General features: G+C 40.1%; 1 long non-coding RNA gene across 1 annotated transcript in view; it reads right to left on the bottom strand.

The window, feature by feature from the left end:
* Nucleotides 1-4,181: 4,181 nt before the first annotated feature.
* The window catches only part of LOC144375819 (uncharacterized), a 76,237-nt gene continuing 58,233 nt past the window's right edge, over nt 4,182-22,185 (bottom strand). Inside the window, exon 3 of the long non-coding RNA XR_013435684.1 lies at nt 4,182-5,965. This is a non-coding gene — a long non-coding RNA (uncharacterized LOC144375819). The remainder of the gene's footprint in view (nt 5,966-22,185) is intronic.

Raw genomic sequence — 22,185 nt, 5'->3', positions numbered from 1 at the left:
AAGTCAAAAACTAAGACACACAAATGACCACCAGCAGATGAATAGAGAATCAATCTGTGGTACATACAAAGGACACCACATACGAAACTGAAACTCATTACACTGAATGAATAAGCCCTACAAGAAGCACACACTGAACGACTACAGGGCCAGAACATAAACCAGATGAGTGGTTGCAAGGGATGGGAGGACAGAAAGTGATGACAAGTGTCCACAAGGAAACTTAAGGGGATATAAACGTGAGTTCATTATTAAGCATGTATGAGTTCATTATCATCAGTCAGGTGATGGTTTCCAAGGTGTTTATATATACAAAAATTTGTATATTTTTATACTTTAAATATGTGCAATACATGTTATGTCAATTATGCTCAACTGCCTAAAAAGAAATTACCTCATGTAACCCCTACCCTCCCACCATCCACAGCTCTAACCAGACAGACATTTTTGCATATTGAAGTGTAACACTGATAAACTCAAATGAGTAGTCTCAAGTAAATGAAGATCAAACTTCAAAAAAGAGCAAAATTCAAAACTCCAAATGTAACTTGCATATGGGTCTGAAGGTATTCCCATAAGCAAGCCCCAAGGTTTCTTTTATTTGAAATAGGCTTTAATGGTGTTCATTATTCATTAGCCTCCTGGTGTGGGAGAACCACTGTCCCAGATGTAATAGACAAACTGGAGTTCTGGATATCAGCTGTTATGGATTTGAGCCAAATCATCTTCTTTTTGGACTGTAGAAATAGCTTTAGTTAGTCTCTCTGGAATCCAAATCAGCTGCTGTTCTTCCTGTGGAAATACACAAACAGACCCCCGACTCCAGACAATCACTGGGTCAGGACCTTTTCATTGACCTGTTAGAATATGCTTCCAAAGTACCTTGGGCTTATGTACATTTTTTGGACACATGTGCCTTTCTGCAGCACTAAGCCCTGATGAATCCAAATTTAAAAAGTTTAGAGTAAAAAGTGTTATTTTAAGTTTATCTTTGGGGGATATATACCCCTTCCCAATTCCCTCTTTTTGCTTTAATAAGTACATTTTAATAGTTTGATGAGCTCTTTCAACTATGCCTTGTCCCTGTGGATTGTATGGGATTCCTGTTATATGAGTAATGCCAAATGATGAGCAAAATTGTTTAAAAGAAGTAGAAGTATAGCCAGGGACATTATCAGTTTTTAACTTTTTAAAACACCCACAGTGGCAAAATTTTGTAAGCAATGAGCTACAATATCTTTCATTTTTTCTGCAGCATGAAGGGAGCTCATCAAAAATCCAGAAGAAGTATCAACTGTAACATGCAAATATTTTAATTTTCCAAATTCTGGCAAGTGTGTGACATCCATCTGCCGAATATGGTTAGGTATCAGTCCTCTAGGATTGACTCCAAGATTAACTTGTGGTAAAAAGATCACACAATTTTGACATTGTTTTATTTTTTGTCTAGCTTGTTCCTTAGATAATTTAAAATGCTTTTGTAAAGTATTAGCATTGACATGGAACCTTTTATGAAAATTTATAGCTTCTTCTAGTGTAGAGAAAATATGTATGTCATGTGTAGTTTTATCTGCTAAATCATTGCCCAAACTAAGGGCTCCAGGCAATCCTGTATGTGCCCTGATATGTCCTATAAAGAATGGATCTTTTCTATCCCAGATTAGACTTTGTATAGTGGAAAACAAAAAGAAAACAGTAGAAGAAGGGGAAATCCTACCAGCATCTTCAAGGGATACTATAGCATTAACTATATACTGACTATCGGAAAATAAATAAATACAGAATCTTTAAACATCACATAAGCTTGTAATACTGCATTAAGCTCTACCTTTTGAGCTGATTGTGTTCTAAAAATGTAAAAGTTTGATCAGGGGTAACTACTGCTGCTATACCATTATTTGACCCATCTTGATCAGGGGTAACTACTGCTGCCATACATTATTTGACCCATCAGTGAATATATTTGGAGCATTCATGATAGTTTTTTTTTTGTCATTTTTGGAAAAACTACAGGATGAGAAGACAAAAAAAGACAATAAAGGATTAGATGGTACGTGGTTATCAAATGAAACATTAGATTTACACATGATTATTGCCCAAGTATTTAACTCATTAGCTAACTCATCAATTTGATCCATAGTATATGGAGTAACACTCCCTTTGCTGCTTTTATTCCTTTGAGTATTAATTGTTCTACAGCCTCAGGATATCTAGTAAGAATAATGTTAGGAGAATTAGATGTATCCATAATAATGGACCTTCTTGCCAAAATACTCCTGTAGGGATATTTTGTGTTGGTAGTGCAATAAATAAAGGCAAACTTATCAATTCTATCCAAATGCATATTTTCCATATATGTTTCAATGATTTTTAATGCCTTTCTTGCTTCAGGTGTTAACATGTGGGGTGAATTTGGATCTGATAGGCCTTTAGGATATCAAATAAAGGTCCCAACTCTCCTGTTGGTATGCCTAGATAAGGCCTTATCCAATTTATGTCTCCTAATAACTTTTGAAAGTCATTAAGTGATTTGAGTTGATCTACTCGTATTTGAATTTTTGGTGGATGGACCATGGTTGAGGATAATAGAAATCCTAAATAATTGGAAAATTTAATTGGACTTTATCTATTGCTACATCTAGATTATAATTTTTTAATAAATTTGTAAATGTGGCATAACATTCTAGCAATGTGCTTTTATCTTTGTGTGCTAATAATCCGTCATCCATATCGTGAAATATTTGTAGTTCAGGATTTTGATTTCTAAGTGTTTGGATTGCTTTGTTAACATAAATTTGACACATAATTGGGCTGTTAGCCATCCCTTGAGGGAGTACTTTCCATTCATATCTCTGATGGGGACCTTCAGGATTCAGTGAAGGGATAGTAAATGCAAAACGTGGACTATCCTCAGGATGAATTGGAATTGAAAAAAAAAACAATCTTTAATATCTAACTAAAACATACCAGGTGTTTGGCAAAGCAGACAATAATTGAGGAATCCCCAATTGAGCAAGTCCCCATAATAACCATCTCATTATTAATGGCTCTTAAATCTTGCAATAATCTCCATTTACCAGATCTTTTTGATGACAAAAATGGGAGTATTATGGGGAGATACAGAAGGTTGTATATGTCCTTCTGCTAATTGTTGTTTGACCAGGTCATGGGCTGCTTGTATCTTCTTTAGTCAGGGGCCACAGAGGAACCCATATTGGTCTTTCTGATTTCCAAGTAATTTTTGTCTCAGTGGCCCTTTCTGAAAAACCAACCCATGTCTGTTCCTTGATCTATTTGTATTGGTGCTGCTATACCTTGTTTTTCTAATCTTTTTTCTTTCCTAAAACCTTGTCTAGCCCTAATAGTGGGTGCATTTTGATTGATGTTATTTGTCAATGTTAGTCCTAATTGATCTAGGACATCTCATCCCCATAAATTTGCAGGGAGATGATCCAATACATATGGTTGTATAGTTCCTTCACATCTTTCAGGATCCTTCAAATCTAATACTATTGCACTTCTATGGGGATTAGTCGCCACTCCTAGGCCTCGAAGTGTTTGAGTGGCTTGTTGTAATGGCCAATGTTTTGGCCATTCTTGACGAGAGATGATGCTAAGGTCTGCACCTGTATCCATTAGTCCATTGAATTCATGTCCTTGAATATTTAGTTTTAGCATGGGGCGAAAGAAAGCATAGCCCAATCTACACCTGTGGAGCCTAATCTCTTGGAACCTTTTTCTACAGTATGAATGGAAAATTTATCATGTAGGCTGGCTATTATTAGTAACTGTGCTATTCTAATTCCTGGTGAAATTACTGATATACCCTTTGGAGAACTGGCTATAATTTTTATTTCACCTTCATGATTGGGATCAATTACCCCAAGACTTATCATAAGTCCTTTTAGAGTAGAAGAGCAGCGTCCTAATAATAAGCCTACTGTTCCTTTGGGAAGAGGTCCTTTTACCCCTGTGGGAATGATTTGAACTCCCATCTCTGGAGTTATTACTCTTCTGGTGGAGGCGCAGATGTCCAACCCTGTGCTCCCTCTGGTTTGTCTGATGAGGGATCTAGTGGACAATGTGTCCTGGGCACTACCTTGATGGGATTGCTGGGTTCCTCCAGTGCTCCGTATATTTGTGGTTTGGGACCCCGGAGCATTGGGCCCCCATCTCCATTTTTTGGCAATGGAGCCTGATGCCTTTCTTCACGATATTGTGGATAAACACCAGGTTCTTGTTCATTTTTTGATAATGGAGTACCCTCTATGGTGGTTTGAGAACAGCATTCATTAGCCCAATGTCTCCCTCTATGGCATCATTGGCAAATTCTCAGTATTCTACTCCTTTGATACCTAGTTTTGTTAAACCCTCCTCCTATGGGGCAATTCCTTTTAAAATGTCCTGTTTGTTCACAATTGTATCTTGTTCTTGGCCTGGCATCTAAAGCCTGTTTTACTGTAGCTGCCACGATTTGCCCTTGTTCATTAATGTCTCTGGCATCTAAAACCTGTTGTACTGCAGCTGCCACGACTTGCCCTTGTTCATTAATGTCTCTACATAATTTAATATATGTGTTTCAATCTTCATGTTTCCACGGTCTAATGACTTCTCTGCATCAACAATTCCTTGCTCATGAGCCAGTTGTTTTATTAATGGCATTGCTTGTTCTGTATTCCCCAAAACTCTAGTAGCTGTTTGAATAAGCCTATCTACAAATTCAGCATAAGGTTTATTAGCTCCTTGTATTACCTTAGATAACTGACCTTGTAAACTTCCATGTCCTTGTAAAGTCTTCCATGCCCTAACCGCATCTACAGCAATTTGTATGTATACGCCAGGATCAAGTGGCTCCTGAATTGTGTCCAGCCAGACTGCGGCAGCAGAAGGACACTGGGCAAGCCTCAGAGACACAGTGACTTGTCCAAGGTCATATGAGAGGACAGGAGGAGGAGCTGGGTTGAAATCTAACTGTGTATCCTCAGAGCTGGGACCCTGGCTGCACCCAGGCCTCTCAAGGGATGTGGGTTGGCTGTGTACACACATGAAAATGTCATGGGGCTGGAGGAGAGCCAACAGAGGGACAAACATGGGTTTATTTGGAGGATGGGTTAGGCCAGGAACCCCAAGACATGGCCTCTCCCTTCCTTGGTCATGGAACCGAGTAACCAGGAACCTACATTCTAGCAACAGCCTCCTCCCAGCTCATTTGCTGAAATCCTTTGGATGAAAAAGCATGTTTTCTTGCTTCCCCTGTGGAGGCCAACTCTTTACGAGGCCCCATCACCAGAGCTCCCCCCATAGCTGCACGGTCCTTCCCCAGATCCAATCCATTGGACACCCCAAAGAACAAAATTTTGGAAACGACTGTGATGTTGCTTCAGATGCTGCTGCCAGTCTCCTGCTCTTGGTACTCCTCCAAGTGGCACTCCTACAAGTGGGAGGAGTAGCTTAAGGTCTACACAACATAGCTCTGGTGAGGCATATCCAGGAGAGAACATCACTGTGAGTAGCCCTGCAGAGCCCCACCACCTTGCTCCTCAGTAGGGGAGAACAGGGACCTAAGGCAGGAATAGGTGGTGGGAGACTGTAAGCCTCCTGTCCTATCATGGTCACCCCCAGGACAGGGCTAAATATGGGGAATGAATGTGTCCAGGGTACATCCTGGGCACCCAGTGTCATTTCCAGTCCTCTCAGTGTAGAATCCTGAGACACAGTGTCTGTATGAGGTCGGGGGAGCAGAAGGTCACATGGGGCAGAAATACCCTGAACAGAAGCCAGCAGGGACTGGGGCTCCTGGCCAGCTACCAGGCACTGTCTTCCATTCTTTCCACAGTTTATCCTCAACAAGCGAAGAAACTGCAGCTTCAGCTCCAAATCCATGTGCAGAGAGGAATATCCAGAGCCAAGCACCACTGGGCAGGAGCTGGGCCTCAGGGTGAGTGCGGAACAGAGGGGACTCTACCTGCAGAGAACAGAGCAGAATAAAAGTGAATAAGAGCACAGACACCACCAGGACCACCTTCCTGGTAGGATTGTCAGGTGGAGGGGCAGAGTCCCCACCGTGAGGAATCTGAACAACAAATCCTTGCCCATCCTCCTCACCCTCTCTGCCTGCCTCGTTCGTGGACTCATCCAAGGTCACTGTTCCCATATTTGTGAAAACATCAGAACAGTAACGTGGACATTATTTCATTTTAATTCTCTGATGATTTGTACTCTGTCATCCAACTGACTATAATTCCTACACCCAGGCATCCAGGTGACAATGGCCTGATGGTCCTTCCACACACTCTCCAAGTCTTACACAGCATCAGGATTACTAGGGATGAGTTTAGCGGAACACTACAAGGCTCATGACAATTGGTCCATTTCTCTGGTACTTGTGTCTCAAGGAACACAGAGTGTGAAAGCAGGACCTGGGCCCCCAGGACCTCACCACCTTCCAGGGGGAACCAGGTTCCAAAGCCATTCAGCCTTTCAGGGCTGTGGGACCTGGACCTCATTCCGTCCTGGAGCCATTTCAACAGCACCACAGAGAATGATGTCCTGGGTGTCCTCACACAGGGACCCTCCTGTGTGGGATGAGCCTGTTTTCCCATCTCCAGAAGGTGATGTGCTGGTGGGACTTAGAGGATAAGTTCCCAATGCACAGACATGCCACCTCTGCTCAGCTAACAAACTGGCCTGATGCTGCTGTGTTTCTGACTATCCCCTCGGCAATTCCACTGTGAACTCTGCCAGCCATTACTCTGCTGGGCTCTCCTGTTCCTCTGTGGGACAAGCCCCTATGAGCTTTGGCTATTGCACTGGACTCCATTCCCAGACACTTCTGGTGGATCACTTTGGCAGTGATTATGTTTCCTCAATGTCCCAACCAAGAAGGTGGCTACAGAGGGGATGATACCAGCATTGGATATGTGTTCCAGGTATATTCCCTGGGGGACCTGGAGGACACTCTGGAGCCCGCCTTCTTCTATGATTCTTTCTCTTAGGCCTCAAGCATCTCAAGTTCCTCCATCCAAGAAGAGATGGGCCAAATGTTGGGAAGGTAAGCCCTGCCCAGGGTGACAGGGTCACATACAGCTGTGAGTCCTCGAACTGGCCCTGGGCCTCTCTGAGCTTCAGCCCTCTCCGCTGTACTGTGGGGTGCCAAGATCACTGACCTCGTGGTAGGAAAGGCCAGGCCTCTCATACTTTCGCCCCCCATCCCTCTTGGGTGGTCTCCTCACTCCCTCACTTGCATTTGTCTCACTACCCACTTGGAAATGTCCACAGCCAGGTCACTGTCACAGGCCCCGAGGAGGAGGACCAAAAACACCAGGTCTCAGCCTTGACAGAAAACCTGGAGCCCAAGAGGAACAGACCGAAGGTGAGGAGGACTGAGATGGGGTTATGAGTATGTCAGAATGGGACAGGGATGGACAAGCAGAGCATACTGCACAGGAACTGGGGCGGGGCAGGAACAATGAGAGGCAGAGCTGTCATTGTCTGTGTGCATTCTGAGAATACTGCCCGGTGTTGGGTTTGTGTGTGGAATTGTATGAAAGGCAGTAGGGAATATTCTGTTCCTGGAAATAACATGGATAGTCTGTGGACCTTTACTCCTCTAGCCGCTCTGGTGCTTGTGGAAGCTCTAGTTCGAGGTCCACCACCTCCACCATCTGATAGAGAACTGGAGCTGGATGAACCTGCAGTGGACAATCAAGGCCAACACCCCCTGCTGGCCCTTCAGTCAGCACAGTATCCTGAGAGGATCCCTGAGCCTCTGTTCTCCCAGGCAATTGTTTATTTGTTTTTATTGCATGTGTTTATTATTTTAGTATTGTTTAAAATTAAAGATTTGTTTACATGGTTAGAAGACTCAGTTATTTGCCATCAAGTGCCTTCTCTAAACTGTGCAATAATCACCAGTTTTGAGTTCCAGAACATTATCCGGAATTTGGTATCCATGACCAATGCCTCCCCACCCTCCCGCTAGTCCCCAGCAACCCCTTAACTTTCTAGTCCTGCGATATGCCAAGTCTACATTTTTCTCACCAGTGCAGTCTAATTTCTTCTGGGCTGTGTAATGTTGGAAGGGACTAATTATGTTTCCTTAGAAGGGCAAATGCCATACAGGACTGAAAGGTTAATAAAATAGGTACTTGTCACTCTGTTTTTCTGTATGCTTAACAGAACACTGTTGAAATCTTGAGAACTGTTTGCTAATCTTGTTCCCAGAATGTGCTGTCCCCAACTGCCAAACTGCAGAATGCACTCCCTCACTGGGTTGCAGGCAAACTGCCCACTCACTCTAACCTGTCAATGAACTTCCCTCCCTGCCCTCTCCAAGAAAAGTATACAAGCTCTGCTTGAGCTGTTCTCAGGGCTCTCTCTCTTTGCTCTATTCAAGTGAGCTCTGAGCCCCAGCATGCTGGACCCCTAATAAACCCTTTGCTGTTGCATGAGACAGTTTCTTGGTGGTCTCTTCCTCTGACGCTCACCCGACCTCTTTACAGGTCAATGTTTTTTATGTTTTTGTTTTTATTTTTTGGTACTCGGCTTGAATCCAGGGGCACTTTACCACTGAGCTACATCCATGGTCTTTTCCTTTTTTATTTTGAAATAGGGTCTTGCTCCATTGCTGAGCCTGGCCTAAACTTAAACCTTTTTGCTCAAACAGTGTTATTTAGAAACAGAAAAAAAATAATATATATATATAAACTCTTAACTTCAATGGCTAGAGAAAGATAAATTTGCTTAGTATAGGGAACACATCCCACAGGAGAAACAACAATGTCTAGCTCCATGTCATCAGGCAGTTAAGTCTCAACACTAGTGCCAAACAGAAGAGTACACATATTTTATGGTAATATCAACAATAAGCCAAGAAGAATAATGAAGCACTTAGAAACATACATACAGTAGTCTGTACAGACACATAAGTTAGGATAAAGGAAGAGATAAGAAACCTCAGCTCAACTTCCATTACCACCTCCACCACCTGAGAGAGCACCAGGTCAGAACCACCTTCAACAGCAGCTTCATGCCTGTACCTCCTAGTGGCCCCACCTCTGCACCACCTACTGTGCTCCCCCTTGCACCTGTTTCTGCCCCAGAGCTGCCTTTTTCCTGTCCTCTTTCATGTTTTTCTTTTTGTATTTTTGATGAAATGACGCGATTTTAAAATTTAAGACTTTTTTTTAAAAAAACATCAGCTTATTGGCTTAACTGCATCCCTTGTCCTTTATCTGGTACCCGTACCCACTCCCTCCCCTTCTCCCTCCTGCTAGACTCCAGGGAACAGTCATTATTCTCTCCTGGGTGTTTGCCTCCTCTGAGTTTTTCACATCACTGCAGTCCAGCTTTTGTTTGACCATATAGTAGTGGAAGGGACTGTTTACACTTGAATTTTCTTTGAACAGTAAATCCTATGTAGACCTAACTTTTTTAGGATTTGAATTATTTGTTTATTTTTGTTTTATTTGTTTTGTTTGTTTTGTATTATTTAAGTACTAGGGATTAAACCCAGGGGCACTTTAACACTATGGAGTCTCACTGAAAATACTGCTGAACAGCCCTGGTGAGAAGACAGGAGATAGAGGCCTGGGCAGATCCCCTGAGAGATGTGGCCACGGATACTCCTCAGAATCATTTGGCAGCACCCTTCTAAGTCCTTAGCACGTGTCCCTTCCTTCATCCGCATGTCCAAAACTAGGTACTTATCCTGCCAGCATTGTTGGAAATGGCCAGAACTGGAGCCCTCAGTAACTTCCATGTAGAGGGGGTAGATGGCCACATGTGCTCCCTACCCACTAAGGAACCCTGCGGCTGCTGAGGTGGGTCTATCTGTGCCACAAGGAGAGAAGTCAAGGAAGCTGTTACATGAACACATTGGTGTGTTCAGGGTGTCGCTATAGAGGATCTCATTTGATAGAGGACACATCAATGATGTAAATCTGCAATGAATGCAAGTGAGAACTACTGTGGCTTTTTCCCCACAGGATTTGGTCCAGGACTAATGGTACCAGGTGACTGGCTGAGTGCTAAGGCCTAGCCTCCTACAGTGATTGGTCAATTTATGGGTCCATCCCTGGAGCAGCAAGGAAGAGCAGGTTCAGGTTCACAGAAAAGAATTAGGGTGGGACTTCTGCTCAGCTTTCTCATTCCTGTCTGAGAAGCAGCATTCTAAACACAACTTGGATGACCTTCAAATAGGTCAGACTGTAAAGTTTCTATAATATTACAAAAATCACAACAAAAACTACAGATACAGACCAATATACCTCATGTCTGCAGCCACAAAAATCCTTAACAAAATACTGGTCGAGCAAATTCAACAGAACATTCACTAAATTATATTCTAGGACCAAGTGAGATTCATCCCAGAATGTCACGTTCCTCATGACTAAAACATTCAGGGTCACTCCAGGGGAACTGGGCTGCACCAAATCATCACACAAGAGAGAAAGATACCTTTTTCTTTGGGGTCCTGTGTCGGCTCTTCTGACCTTAAGGGTCTGCAGGAAAAGAGAGCGAGAGAGCATGTGCTGAATTAACCTTTTTATTAAGGAGAAGCCATTCAAATAAGGCAAAGTGTCAGGTTTCAGGGGGGTGAGTCTAGCTTCCTGATGTCTGCTGTCAGCAGGTTGACTGACATCTAGGAAGGCCACACCCAAGGGCAGAGCAAGAGAAGGGGACACTCAAAGGGTGATTTCATGGAACATTCTATCCCAAACAGGGAAAAAGGGTAGTATTAGAAAGCAATAGGTGAGTATAGCTCAGCTCCATTGGTGACTGCCTAAGTCTGAAAACAGGCCCTCAACTTCCTGGACTGGGACAATATGAAATGCAGTGACCTGTCAAAGTCTCTTGCTTCAGGATGGAAGGCATGAATCATTCAGAGTGGCTCCCCACATATTCCGTCTTTCTTAATATTTAAAGACAATTGGGAATTATATCTATTAGTCACTGGATTCTTTGTCCAAGGTCATTATGATCTACTATTGAAACACAAAGAAATTTGTAGAAAACATATCATTTCAATAACACAATCAACTTGGAAGATCTAGGTTATTATTATTACTTTGCCAAACTCTCATCAGAAGATTCTTAATCTTTTCCCAATTTTATTGGGAGGTATTGCATTTGGCCATAGTAACACAGACATTTTTATTTGGCATGGCATTTAAGCCTTTCCACAAACCATAGAGCAGAGGGCTCATTCACAATATTTATTACATTGTCTTTTAGAGCATTTTAACTTAGCCCCATCCTTCCATCAGCACTTATCTGACTATGAAGGATCTCTGAAGTAACTGAAGTCAAATATTAAGAAAGTATCTGTTGTAAGTTCCACCAGGCAACCAGCACACTGGTTTCATTAAAGAGGTTCGTGGCATAGAAGTTAACTAGTGAGATCAAAATAAAACACACAGACTCAATTACCTTTTTTTTTTATTGGTTGTTCAAAACATTACAGAGCTCAAGACATATCATCTTTCATACATTCGACTCAATTGGGTTTTGAACTCCCCAAATACATAATACAGACTCACTTCTGTTACATACTCACATTTTTACATAATGGCATATTAGTGACTGTTGTATTCTGCTACCTTTCCTATCCCCTACTATCCCCCCTCCCCTCCCCTCCCCTCCCAGCATCCCTCTCTACCTCCTCTGCTGTTGTTCAATTCTCTCCCCTTTTTTCCCCCCACCCCCTTGCCCCTCATAACCTCTTATTATTTTGTGTATCACTGAAGGTCTCCTACCATTTCCATATGTTTTCCCTTCTCTCTTCCTTTCTCTCCCCCCATTCGTCTTAGTTTACTGTTAGTCTTTTCCTCATGCTCTTCCTTCCTGTTCTATTCTTAGTGGCTCTCTTTATATCAAAGAAGACATTTGACATTTGTTTTTTAGGGCTTGGCTAGCTTCACTTAGCATAATCTGCTCTAATGCCATCCATTTCCCTGCAAATTCTATGATTTTGTCGTTTCTTAGTGCTGCATAATACTCCATTGTGTATAGCTGCCACAATTTTTTTATCCACTCATCTATTGAAGGGCATCTAGGTTGGTTCCACAGTCTAGCTATTGTGAATTGTGCTGCTATAATCATTGATGTGGCCGTATCCGTATAGTGTGCTCTTTTAAGGTCCTCAGGGAATAGTCCAAGAAGGGCAATAGCTGGGTCAAATGGTGGATCCATTCCCAGCTTTCCCAGGAATCTCCATACTGCTTTCCAAATTGGCCTCACCATTTTGCAGTCCCACCAGCAGTGAACAAGTGTGCCCTTTTCCCCACATCCTCGCCAACACTTATTGTTGTTTGACTTCATAATGGCTGCCAATCTTACAGGAGTGAAATGGTATCTTAGGGTGGTTTTGATTTGCATTTCTCTGATTGCTAGAGATGTTGAGCATTTTCTCATGTGCTTGTGGATTGATTGTATGTCCTCCTCTGAGAAGTGTCTGTTCAGGTCCTTGGCCCATTTGTTGATTGGATTATTTGTTATCTTATTGTTTAATTTTTTGAGTTCTTTGTACATTCTGGATATTAGGGCTCTGTCTGAGGTGTGAGGGGTAAAAATTTGTTCCCAGGATGTAGGCTCTCTATTTACCTCTTTTACTGTTTCTCTTGCTGAGAAAAAACTTTTTAGTTTAAGTAGGTCCCATTTGTTTATTCTTGTCATTAACTCTTGGGCTACGGGCGTTCTATTAAGGAATTTGGAGCCCGACCCCACAATATGTAGATCGTAGCCAACTTTTCCTTCTATCAGACGCAGTGTCTCTGTTTTTATATCTAGCTCCTTGATCCATTTTGAGTTAACTTTTGTGGCTGGCGAGAGAAAGGGATTCAATTTCATTTTGTTGCATATGGATTTCCAATTTTCCCAGCACCATTTGTTGAAGATGCTATCCTTCCTCCATTGCATGTTTTTAGCCCCTTTATCAAATATAAGATAGTTGTAACTTTGTGGATTAGTCTCTGTGTCCTCTATTCTGTACCATTGGTCCACCTGCCTGTTTTGGTACCAGTACCATGCTGTTTTTGTTACTATTGCTTTGTAGTACAGTTTGAGCTCTGGTATCGCTATACCTCCAGATTCACACTTCCTGCTTAGAATTGCTTTTGCTATTCTGCGTCTTTTGTTTTTCCATATGAATTTCATGATTGCTTTATCTATTTCTACAAGAAATGTCTTTGGGATTCTGATTGGCATCGCATTAAACCTGTAGAGAACTTTGGGTAATATCGCCATTTTGATGATGTTAGTTCTGCCTATCCATGAACAGGGTACATTTTTCCATCTTCTGAGATCTTCTTCTATCTCTCTCTTTAAGGTTCTGTAGTTTTCATTGTATAAATCTTTCACCTCTTTTGTTAGGTTGATTCCCAAGTATCTTATTTTCTTTGAGGATATTGTGAATGGAGTGGTTTTCCTTATTTCCATTTCAGAGGTTTTGTTGCTGATATACAGGAATGCCTTTGATTTGTGCGTGTTGATTTTATATCCTGCCACTTTGCTGAATTCATTTATTAACTCTAGCAGCTTCTTTGTAGATCCTTTTGGGTCTGTTAAGTAAATTATCATGTCATCTGCAAATAGCGATAATTTAATTTCTTCTTTTCCTATTTTTATGCCTTTAATTTCTTTTGTCTGTCTAATTGCTCTGGCTAGTACTTCGAGAACTAAATTGAATAGAAGTGGTGATAGAGGACATCCCTGTCTTGTTCCAGATTTTAGAGGGAATGCCTTCAGTTTTTCTCCATTTAGGATGATGCTAGCCTGAGGTTTAGCATATATAGCTTTTACAATGTTGAGGTAAGTTCCTGATATCCCTAGTTTTTCTAATGTTTTGAACATAAAGGGATGTTGTATTTTGTCAAATGCTTTTTCTGCATCTATCGAGATGATCATATGGTTCTTGTCTTTAAGCCTATTGATGTGGTGAATAGCATGTATTGATTTCCGTATATTGAACCAGCCTTGCATCCCAGGGATGAATCCTACTTGATCATGGTGCACAAGTTTTCTGATATGTTTTTGTATTCGATTCGCCAGAATTTTATTGAGAATTTTTGCATCCAAGTTCATTAGAGATATTGGTCTGTAGTTTTCTTTCTTTGAAGTGTCTTTGTCTGGTTTTGGGATCAGGGTGATGTTGGCCTCATAGAATGAATTTGGAAGAGCTCCTTCTTTTTCTATTTCTTGAAATAGTTTGAAAAGTATTGGTATTAGTTCTTCTTTGAAGGTTTTGTAGAACTCCGCTGTATACCCATCAGGTCCAGGGCTTTTCTTGGTTGGTAGACTTTGGATGGCTTCTTCTATTTCTTCCTTTGTTATTGGTCTGTTTAAATTGTGTGTGTCTTCCTGTCTCAATCTGGGCAAATCATATGCCTTAAGAAATTTATCGATATCCTCGCTATCTTCTATTTTATTAGAATATAGGGTTTCAAAATACTTTCTAATTATCTTCTGTATTTCTGTAGTGTCTGTTGTGATATTGCCTTTTTCATCCCGTATATTAGTAATTTGAGTTCTCTCTCTTCTTCTTTTTGTTAGCATAGCTAAGGGCTTGTCTATCTTATTTATTTTTTCAAAGAACCAACTTTTAGTTTTATCAATTTTTTCAATGGTTTTTTTTGTTTCAATTTCGTTTATTTCTGCTCTAATTTTAATTATTTCTTGTCTTCTACTACAATTGCTGTTGTTTTGTTCTTCCTTTTCTAGGTTTTTGAGGTGTAGTGTGAGTTCATTTATTTGTTGGTTTTTTCTTTTTTTGATGAAAGAACTCCAGGATATGAATTTCCCTCTTAAAACTGCTTTCATTGTGTCCCATAGATTCCGGTATGGTGTGTCTGTATTATCATTTGACTCTAAGAATTTTTTTTATCTCTTCCTTTATGTCTTCTGTAACCCATTGATCATTCAATAACATATTGTTCATTTTCCATGTGGTGTAGGATTTTTCCTTCCTTTTTTTATCATTGATTTCCAATTTCATTCCATTATGGTCAGATATGGTGCATGGTATTATCTCCACACTTTTATATTTACTAAGATTTGCCTTATGGCATAATATATGGTCTATTTTTGAGAAGGATCCATGTGCTGCTGAGAAGAACGTGTATCCACTTGATGATGGTTGGTATATTCTATATATGTCAGTTAGGTCTAGGTTATTGATTGTGCTGTTGAGTTCTATAGTTTCTTTATTCAGCTTTTGTCTAGAGGATCTGTCTAATGGCGAGAGCGGTGTGTTGAAGTCACCCGTAATTATTGTGTTGTGGTCTATTTGACTCTTGAACTTGAGGAGCATTTGTTTTATGTAGATTGCAGCTCCATTGTTTGGTGCATACAAATTGATAATTGTTATGTCTTGTTGGTGGATGGTCCCTTTTAACAGTATATAGTGTCCTTCTTTATCCTTCTTAATTAACTTAGGTTTGAAGTTGATTTTATTTGATATGAGTATGGCCACTCCTGCTTGCTTCCGAGGGCCATGTGAGTGGTATGATTTTTCCCAACCTTTTACCTTCAGCCTGTGTATGTCTTTTCCTATCATATGAGTCTCCTGAAGGCAGCATATTGTTGGATTTGTTTTTTTGATCCAGGTTGCTAGCCTATGTCTCTTGATTGGTGAGTTTAGGCCATTAACATTTAAAGTTACAATTGAGATATGATTTGTACTTCCAGTCATGCTTCTTTATTTATTTATTTTAGTTTGGCTAGTTTTACTTTTTTGGTTATTTTCCTCCTCCTTTACTGAGATACCTCTTGTTGTTAGTTTTGGGCACTATTTTTCAATTCCTCTTCTTGTAGTATATTGCTCAGAATGCTTTGCAGTGCTGGTTTTCTTGCTGCAAATTCTTTTAGCTTTTGTTTATCGTGAAAGGTTTTAATTTCGTTGTCAAATCTGAAGCTCAATTTTGCTGGATACAGTATTCTTGGTTGAAATCCATTATTTTTCAGCGTTTGAAATACATTGTTCCAGGATCTTCTCGCTTTCAAAGTCTGTGCTGAGAAATCAGTCGTTAACCTAATTGGTTTACCCCTGAATGTAATCTGTCTCTTTTCTCTGGTAGCTTTTAATATTCTCTCCTTGTCCTGTATGTTGGCTATCTTCATAATTATGTGTCTTGGAGTTGGTCTATTATAGTTTTGAATGTTTGGGGTCCTGTAGGCTTCCAGGATTTGGCAATCCATTCCATCTTTCATCTCTGGGAAGTTTTCTACAATTATTTCATTTAATATGCTGTCCATTCCTTTGGTTTGAATCTCTGTGCCTTCTTCTATCCCGATGACTCTCAAATTTGGTTTTTTAATGACATCCCATATCTCTTGAATAGATTGCTCATGGGATTTAAGCATCTTTTCTGTGTTGACTATACTCTTTTCAAGTTGATAAACCTTGTCTTCATTATCTGATGTTCTGACTTCTACTTGATCAAGTCTATTTGTAATATTCTCCTTTGAGTTTTTAATTTGGTTTATAGTCTCCTGCAATTCTAGGATTATAGTTTGATTCTTTTTTAAGATCTCTATCTCCTGGTAGAGCTCGTTCTTTGCCATTTGAATTTGTTTGTTTAATTCATTTTCAAAATATATTTTTATTGCTTGGACTTGCTGTCTCATGTCTTCTCTAATATTCCTTTCCATTTGAGTTAGGTATGCCTTGAGTTCTTTCCCTATCCCTGCTTCTGATGTTTCTATGTCCTCTTGTAGAATTAAGTTGTCTTGCATTGTTTGTACTCCTTTTTTCCCTTGTTTTCTCATGTTGTCCCCGTTGCTTTCCAGCTCTATTTGATTGTCGTGTTTCTACTCTCTTCTATAGATTTGTTTTGGTTCTGTATTACTCTGATGCCTCTCCTTAGTGTTGTTAAACTATGCCTGCTGACGTGGATTCCACTGTGAAGGAAGATCCGACGTCCGAGCTCCAGTGACGACACTACTTTGCTATGACCGGCCCCAGTTCCTTGCCTGGGTATCCTGATGAGGTGGTGTGACTGGACTGTCTCTGTTTGATTTCAGCTCCCAGTCGCGGCAGGCAGGCGGTCTCTAGCCGCCCAGTATCACAGGCCGAGGGCGGGTGATCGGTCACCTGCGGCCGGGTGTTCTCCTACCGCCCAGCTATGCGGGCAGTGGGTGAACTGTCGCCGGCGGGCCTGCAATTTCCAGCTGCCCAGTCTCGAGGGCCTTGCCTCTAGCCTCCTGGTTTCTCCTGCTAGCCTTCTGTAGCCGCAGGGCAGGCCGCACGAATCAGTGGGCCTGGATCTCCGGGGTCCCACAGTTGGCGATTGGGATCCCAGGCACTCTGTCCTTTGGATTTTTCCTGCTTGCCCCTCCCCCAGCTCTAGCTAGACAGGTTTCCTTTTGGCTGCAGATGGGTAGGGGGGGTTGCAGGTCAGGTGCCTCTAGTTCCCCCCTAGTCTTTATGCAGGCTCACTCTGATTCTCCCTCCCCCGGCAAGCCTAGGAGAGAATTTATGCGAGTTCCCGATGTATGGGGGATGGGCTGAGTGCCACACACCTGTTTTGTTGTTGAGATCTGTCGGAGAATGGCGGTGGATATATCAGCTGTTCAAGATGCTGACTGCTGATTCCCTTGGTGGAGTGTCCGCTGTGGGGGATGGGACTGTACCGCTTCCTTCCCCTTCTAAACTCCCGTACTCAGCCCGGGGGTCAGTGCAGGCTTGGCTGGTGGGATTCCACCTGATCGCAGCCGAGCCTCTCCCTGCTTGCTAATTAATGGCTTCCCTGGGGCGCCACCTCAATTACCTTTTTCTATGACTAGGTCCAAGACGCTCTCACCTCTCTGGCTCACACCTCGCACCACCCAGTGGGGCAGCAAGGCTTACTCAGGGCTCACAGGAGAGAGAGAGAGAGCATGCCAGGGAGTGGCCTTTTATTGGGGAACAAGAAATTCAGGGGAAAATTCCATCCAATGAAGGTCAAGGGGGGGAGCATTCCAAGGTCAAGGTCAGTGATTGGCCTCAGGGTCAGTGGTCAGTCACATCTCCACATGGACAGGCTCTCACACCTGGAGAGGGTGGGGGAAGCTCTGACACAGTTTGGCCAGAATGCCTCACACCCAATCCAGGAGGTGCCCAATCACGTGCGAGAATGGCTACCCACAGTGTTTTAAGATATAGCCATAAAGGCTGTAACTGTGGAAGCTAGGAATAATATTTAAAGTAGTCACTTCAAGGATGATGAGACCAGCAGCTTGCCTAGGTCTGGCTAATTGACATGCACCTGTTTCAAAGTCTGTACATTAACTTCAGCATATTATAGCTCTGAAATATTAGCTGGCAATAACTAGTGATTCAATAAGATAAGTTGTATTCTTACAAGCTACAGGATATTCATCATCTTTTCTCTTAATTCTCACATTTAAGGAGTCTATTAGGTTATCAGTAATGTAAATATTCTGAAGGTAGAAGTCAAACATCAAAACATCCTTTTGGGTGTCATCTTTCTGAGGGTTAGAGTTTCTAAGAATTACAGCATCCTCATGTAATTGTTCTTGTCCATTTTAGGAGACTAACCTAATACATCCATTATTTCTAGACATCTTGTGTTGTATTGACAAGACATTTGCATAATCTATCCACTTAGAAAAGGTGTCAACTTCTATTGTAGAATGATTAAGACAATAATACATTGGTGGATATTTTATGTAAATAACTTGCCTGTATAGGAAAATTCTGTTTTAATAATCTTCATGACAATTGTCCAGATAGGTAGTCTAATTTCTAAGGATAAGCACAATTGGCTGGTTTAGGTTTCTTATACACTGTCTTCTTCTCAAAAGATACTCCCAGACAGCCTGTTTACCATAGCATCAACATATAGGTATAATTGACCATTATAGTCAGTAGAATTAATCAAGTTTCACGGGTGGACTTTGCAGTCCACACTGCAAGATACATTAAAGGTGGACCTGAGAAATGGGTCCACACAAGTCTTTTCATAATTTTTACTTACCTGACAAACTCGTGAAGCTGTATGGCTAGAAACTCTGCAGTTGGAAATTTACCTTCCTGTGTCAGGTTTGTCAGTAATTTTCATGATGACTGGTTTAAACTCTACTTTGAAATCTGATTTAATTTACTGAATCAAGTTTAACAACAATGAGACTCTCAATATTACAATTAAGAAAAAAATTTTAAAATATTTTGTAAGATCCAGTGTGTGCCTCTCGGGTCCTGTCCCCTCCCTCCCTTTTTTAATTTAACAAAATTGGGTAAAGGCTTGGTGTAAGCCATTGTATCATCAGTTTAAGTTATAGATAATAGTACAAGTATTTAAATGTTAAGAAAAGATTGACCTTTTATTGATTATTGTAATTTTTCAATATTCAAAATTTTTCAATTTTTTTGGATTATTGTAAATTTTCAAATAGATTACTTGATTCATCCTAACAATTTAGAAAGAACCCTCAATCTCTTTTTGAGAGAAGGTCTCAAAATATCTCTATATTTCCGAATATTGTCCTTTAAATAGGTGTCTCTTAATTTCTTTTAAAAAATATGCTTAAGGTTACTTCCCAATGTAGGGAATAATATATAACTCCTACCATATTTTTATGGATAATAGGTCCAGTCAGAGAACTTATATAATAACAATGAATTTCCAACAAGGTTTGCAACCTCTATTGTTCAAAACTAACACACAACTTCAATTTGGAGAACCTCAGTCCTAATAGAATGATCTCTCAAATCTCATAATTATCCAACAAACAAAAGTAATATGTAAGAATCAACAGTGTCTTTGATTAATTTGATTGATTAATCAAATTTAGCATCCAAGGGGAATTGTCAAAATTGAGATCTAAGTCAGCAGTTAATATATTTAGTGTTTAATCAAGGATATGAATTTATTCACCAAAATTAATCCTTGGCTTAAGTAGTAAGAATCATTAGACCTTCCTTAAGTAAGTTAAACTTAACATTTTAATAGGTCTTTATCATATCAAAAATATGGAAAAAATCTTAGCTCATATCAGCACAGTAAAATCAGAAAAATAGCCTGGAATATCCTTGAATTAATCAGTTAAAAGTTTTGTAGTAAGTCCAGTACACATAAATCTCTTTTTTAATTGTTTTAACTTTCTATATCATCTGTCTTGATAATGATATAAAGATTTTCCTTTTTAGGAAAATACTTTTATCATTAAAATCCACAATATAATGACCTTTTCTTACCCAAAGATGATTCCTTTGTTTTTCTTAGGACCTCCAATGTGTGCTTCCTCTCTGGTGAAGCATCATTGTTTCCTTTTAGAATTTTTCCTGGTTATATTTTGAAATAATTTCTGAAAACCTTAGAATCTAACCAATTATTGTACCTTGATAAAAAATGTCTCAATGAAAATATAGTTAAAGCCTTTGGATATTTCTGTAGACAGAGTCCTATCTGTTATCATCTTATAAATGTTTGTACAACAACCTTGAGAATTAGAGATAACTTGAAGGTTGCATTTTTTTCTTGAAAGCAAATTTATAGTAAAATATATTTATCTCAAATATCTGTAACTAAAAGATAGAGCATCAGAGAAATGCATGTATAAAAGGTACAAAGTATGGGTTTTCTGTTGAAGAAAACAATTAGATAAATGTAAATTAACTAAACATTTAGACATGCTAATTATTTTATGGATTAATAACTATAGGTTATCTAAACACCTGAAAAATATATATTAAGAATAAAGGCATAACTTATAATTGTATTAACTTTATGTAACCACATGGTTCTTAAGATATTTGAATCTATTTCAATTTAATTTTTAACTAGGAGTGCACTCTTATATGTGATGTCATGTGATGTAGCTGAAATAAGATCCTTGTGTATAAATTTGTTTTTGTAATTACATTGTTAGAAATGAAAAGAATAAGGATTATTTTTTTGTCTATCACAGGAACATTGCTGGCTTTTGTTCCTGTGGCAAGCAAATCATCCTCATAATCTCCAAAATTAAAAGCAAAATATAAAAAGCATATGTTTGATATCTCTTATCAATAGAACATTATTTAGTAACACAACCATAGAGAAAAGTCAGGTTATTTAACTTAAAAATAACTTAAATTTAGGGCTGCAATGTATAGGAATTAGATTTTGCCTGAAAAAGATATCTTTTGTTAGCATTTACAGATGGGCATTCTTAAAAATGCAGGCTCTGGGTAGCTCCTGGAAGCAGGTCTGAAACAGGAAGTATAGGTTAGTGGCTGGAAGGAGGGACCAGAAGTCCTGTCTGAGTGACAGTGGAAGGACCATTGGGAAGCCCATGAAAATGAGGGAGGCAGGACAAGGAAGCCAACTCCTCCAGCCAGGCTCCTCTGGTTACCATGGTGATGGAAACAGCATGGAGCCCACTGCCCATTATCCCTTATCCCTTTTGGGGCAAAGGCCTGGAGCTTCCCTAGCCATTTGCATTTTATTTGATTTGTCTGCATTCCCACCACCTGGGCAGGATCCTACAGCAGTTAGCAGCTTGCCTTGTCTTTGGGACCTGAGCTTGCAATTTGTGTTCTCCTTTTCCTTGAAGCACCTGGGACTTTAAAAGTGAGTTTTAGAGGCAGACACCAGTGTTACTATCAGATCTTAGGGCAGTTTGCGTTTGGCATCCAGGTCAGATTGTTTAAGGGTTAAAACACTGCTTGTGGTGGGGCTAGTTGCAGACTCCATAGGGAACAGTGGTTAAGGTCTTTTGTCCACAGAGGCTGAGTTACAGTCATTGTGACCCATAGGACAAGAATGTAATAAAGAGGTTCAGTACAAACTTTCTGAGTATTCACAAAAACAATAGAAATATAAAAGTTACTTCTCTACAGGTAAACAATCTATGTATTAAGTCTCATCACAATTTTTCCCCTTTTTCTCACTCTCCAAGCACAGACTTCTAGTACGTAAACCCAAAAAATCTTTACCTAATATTTCAAAATATAAAGATTCACAAAAACAATCTGAAAAAGCCCACAAAAGCGCTTTTCCCATGGGAGAGGACTCAACAAAATATCCCATTAATCATCTTAATAATTCTGTATATTTATTTAGGGCTTCTAGAATTATGATTTTTTTCTTTCTAAAGACAATATATTCCCAAATATTAAAAAGTTTAACGTCACAGATTTTTCTTCTAATTCACTTACTTTCTGATTCAGCCTACAATACTAGCAATCCTAAGCATACTTAACTT

Source organism: Ictidomys tridecemlineatus, chromosome 3 (assembly GCF_052094955.1).
Source record: "Ictidomys tridecemlineatus isolate mIctTri1 chromosome 3, mIctTri1.hap1, whole genome shotgun sequence".
NCBI classification, from domain to species: domain Eukaryota; kingdom Metazoa; phylum Chordata; class Mammalia; order Rodentia; family Sciuridae; genus Ictidomys; species Ictidomys tridecemlineatus.
The sequence above is the reverse complement of the archived record's forward strand: the minus strand, read 5'-3'. Positions and strand labels throughout refer to the sequence as shown.